At 44.2% G+C, this 4,020-nt stretch overlaps 1 long non-coding RNA gene across 1 annotated transcript; it reads right to left on the bottom strand.

Annotated features, from left to right (window-relative positions):
- Positions 1 to 535: 535 nt before the first annotated feature.
- On the bottom strand, positions 536 to 1,647 carry LOC144383628 (uncharacterized). The gene is made up of 5 exons (XR_013451051.1): positions 1,458 to 1,647; positions 1,264 to 1,325; positions 1,096 to 1,173; positions 885 to 999; positions 536 to 791 (listed from the first exon to the last, which is right to left on the bottom strand). It is a non-coding gene; the product is annotated as an uncharacterized LOC144383628 (long non-coding RNA).
- Between the last annotated feature and the right edge of the window lie 2,373 nt (positions 1,648 to 4,020).

The following is a 4,020-nucleotide window of genomic DNA, read 5'->3' as shown; positions in this document are numbered from 1 at the left end:
CCCGGAAATCTCCCTAATTTCCGACAATTTGCAACCCGCGCACGTCGAGTTTGTCTGTGCCACAAATTGTCGGAAACGAACCATGACGTAGGCGGAGAGCTGGCGGAGGTGCGAATGGCCCGAATTAGCATATGAATGCAGCGAAACCGCGGGTGGCCGAGCGGGCTTGAATATCCTTACTCCTTATTGGATGAAACCACAACTTACTAACAAATAAAATCACTCGTGATTGGCAGCAAAACCCCACCTGGGCAGACCAGGCTTGAGTTTCCTTGTTCATGATTGGATGAAACCACCACTTTCAATCACTCGTGATTGGTTGGCAGATCTGTCGCTATTGGTCACCCGCCTCATTTTATTTATATATTCATATTATGCTGTATATTCATTTCATGGTTATCCTATGTAGGCTACTACACTATTATTAGGATACCAACCAGGACATCAATGCATTTATAGAGAAAATTAACATTTCCCACATGTTTATGCAAAGAAAGAGCTTTATTAACAACACACAAAGTGAAGATCTGCCCACACTTGGGTAACGGCGGTTTAAAAAACTACAGCTCAGTAAACTGTCCGTTAGCCTCCTCGGGGTTGTAGACAGTCACTGGCGCAGTGTTTTCCGAGGCAGGTCTGTTGTGCAGGCGGCTCGTGTGCGTGTGGCGACCGTACAATCCACCCGAGACCCCGCCAACGCCGTCCCCTCCGTCCGACGTGAGCTCTACGGTGGCGGATTTCCAGAGTTCCACCTCGTCATCAGCCAGCGCACTTTGTCTCGATTCCAGCAGCTGTAAAAACAACAATGAATCAGTACTGTGCGATGCGTACGGACACAACAATCTATCAATGCACCTGAAACAAGTTAGCAAATAAACTCTGACCGTCTTTCTTCTCGCTCGACTCCGCGCTGAATCCTTCGCAGCTTCCGCCCGCAATGAGTGTTCCGCCTGAACCTGAAGCTCCTGCGTCCCGTCTCACAATACGTCTTACAGGCGGCTGGGAAACAATTAAATGAGTGTGGTATGAATACAAAAAAAATCAAACGCAAGTCACAGTAACATTTAACAAGGAAGGAGAAACAGTGTCACTTACACACAATGACGTCGTCTAAATCTGGACTTTTCCCGCAGCAAATACGAGGTCACCGCCTCATTATGAGGCGAGATTAGTCTGTGAAAACAAAATGTACAGTTATGATCGGCATCCATACGTATATATTCCCTTACAGCGCAGAATGAAAGCATATTATTTAAATCTTACCCTTGCTCCGGTTCGTAGCGCCTGTAGTTCGTCTCGGAGTTGTGAAGACGGCGCACCGCTTCCTGTAAACGACACGGCAAAGAAAATAGACTTTAATAAAGCTGTTTCTGCTCACTTGTAAGGCTACTAGGCTACGCTACGCTTAGCTTGAGGCTACGCTACGCTTAGCTTGCAGTCATCGAACGTATTCTTACCGCTATCGTGGGATTGTGCGCCCGTCTCCTCTTCTTTGAGTCGGTTCCTCTCCTCCATGGACAGAAACCCGCAGAGTCCCTAACGCTCCAGTGGAGCGAACCGCTCGTTGATATCGGCAGTTTGTTGTTGGAGTGACGAGACGATCCACTGAGAGCATTCAGCGGTTTCTTCTCGTCTGTCTGCGGACTGGCCGAAAGTTGGTGACCGCGGAGAGGAGTTGAAGGTGTTTATTCACGAAGCAGCAAAAACCAAACAAAGGAACTGGAGATGCAGTTCTTCTGAATATAGTAACACACGTGTGTTTGTATGCTCGTCTTGCATGTACTGCTGTATCAGTCATGCCTATGACCTCACACGTGATTGGACGAGGAGTCTAAGGGTCCTCCAATCACATACGAGGTTATTGTTATACGGAAGAACCAGTATTTTAGGAAGACAAATGGTTGGGACTTTGAAACAGCTGATATGCTTTATGTAAAGCAGTGTTTTGGTGTCAGCAGAACGACTTTCCCTAGAAAACTGTACAGTGGTGCCTCTTTCTCCATTCCACCAGACAATCTTGAGTCTGACAGACATGCAATGTTGACAATGTATCCTCAGATGTACCCTTGTGTCACTGAGGTTGAATGTTTTGCCATGACATGTAAACGGGTAACATATATGAATGTAACTTACTCAATCGATAGATGCAGAGCATAAAGGTCAGCATGTGTTCATGCTAAGTGGTGTGGAAACACGAACAGTTTTGAGGAACCCGTCCTTGACCCTCTAGCAGAACTATGACCAGCCATTATAAAGCAGTTTATAGTTGTTAATGTTGTGTCAAAGGGTACGGCATTTAAACATGTTCTTGCATAAGTTTCCTGGCTTCATCTCCACCCGGACAGACATTTTTATGGAAAGCCAATAGAAGTTTGGGGCTTGCAGGGAACAGACACGTCATACCCAGCATCATTCTGCCAGTTGAGCGCATTGCTAGAAGATATGTGGTTAATACATCCTCTGTGCATTTAAGTAAGACCAAAGAGAAGGGAACTGTAGTCCTGCCACTATGCACTGTAGTCGAGCTCTAGGAGACTGATCTCTGCAGACCCCTCATACTGATTCAAATGTTGTTTGCATGCTCATTTTACCTTGATTAAAAAGTTTTTAAAGAAGTTATTTTGTGTATCTTTTTTACATAACATTTGCCATTGCTAATGGCATTAAATAAATCAATTCAAGCTAAAATGTAAGAGTCTATAATTAGGCTACTGAGCCTGATCTATTTGTACCAGAGATTTTCTTACCTTTTAAAAAAAATGTCACCTGGGCTAAAACTCCCTCTGCGACCCTGATTTGCATTTGTATAGCTCACAGCATTTTCATTTACATGTCAAAGCCTCCCCTAGAATTACGAGGAGGGGGGTCATGGGGGGACAACTGCCAAGGGAGGCCCACATCAATTTCTGACAATTTACGGCAGTTTTCGGCGTGGCCCGCAAATTGCCGTGAACAGCCGCAAACCTGAAATTCCACGACAATTTACAGTGCCGCATACTGCCGAAAATCCCACTTTTCATGCAGTGATAGTATTTTGCTCATCTGTGAGTGAGGATTCCCGCTTGTGTGCTGAAATCTCATCTTTTGCCTTGGACCGCAGCACATACCACCTTTTCTCACAATCATCGCCTGTCCGCACCACCAGTGGAAAAGAGGCATTGATTGTTTGGGATATTGTGTCCCAGGCGCGCCTCTTGCCTTAGCTGGTGACAGTTGGGCCAAATTTTCCTTGTAACATACCTTTATGTTCGTTCACCAACTGGGCCAGCAACAAACCTTGCTCCTCAGTCCAGTTCGGCTTGCAATACCTTTTTTTCTCCATTTTCTGTGTTTGTAGGATATTTGTTAACAAGCCTTCATAAATAGACCAGCCAGCAATCACAGACATTGATCAAAGCTGAGCCGTGTTACCCTCGTTAAGACCACACTGAGTTGTAACGTTGCAATTTCTACTTCATTACGGACAGCCCCTTGAGATAGGCCATCTTCTTTTCAATGGGGTCCATACGGGAGTGAAAGTACAAAATATGCCAGCTAGGATATTAATATGAGCAAATAAGACACAAATCGTTATTTGAACAGGGTGTAATGAGCTTAAGTTTTCACATATTTTAGATTCTAATGTTATGCTATAAACCCTACAGCTTACTATTCATTTTCCAGATATTTTCTTGAATGTGAAATATTACTTACAATTACAGTCTGCATAAGATTAGAGTGTATAATTATGTTTATTGATTTGAGGGTACATCCTTTGCTCATTATCACCAAAAGTTCATTTTCATCAAACTTGTAGGATCAACCAATCACGGCTTTTGAAATGATGACTCATACCTAGCAACGGGGTCAACCACACCTCCTCACTAAGATAGGATTTTCCATCCATTCCTTGCTCAGAGTTCACTGAAAATGTTTTGGAATCACTTCTAAGCTAAAACTCCTGGCAAGGAATTTTTAGGTTAAGTTAGGAGCTCTCTGAGAGGATTCTCAGAATCTTTAGGGATACGGGCCCTGTGTTTT

The sequence above is a fragment of the Gasterosteus aculeatus genome, chromosome X (assembly GCF_964276395.1).
Source record: "Gasterosteus aculeatus chromosome X, fGasAcu3.hap1.1, whole genome shotgun sequence".
Taxonomy (NCBI): Eukaryota; Metazoa; Chordata; class Actinopteri; order Perciformes; family Gasterosteidae; genus Gasterosteus; species Gasterosteus aculeatus.
This window is presented reverse-complemented; position numbering and strand designations above follow the sequence as displayed.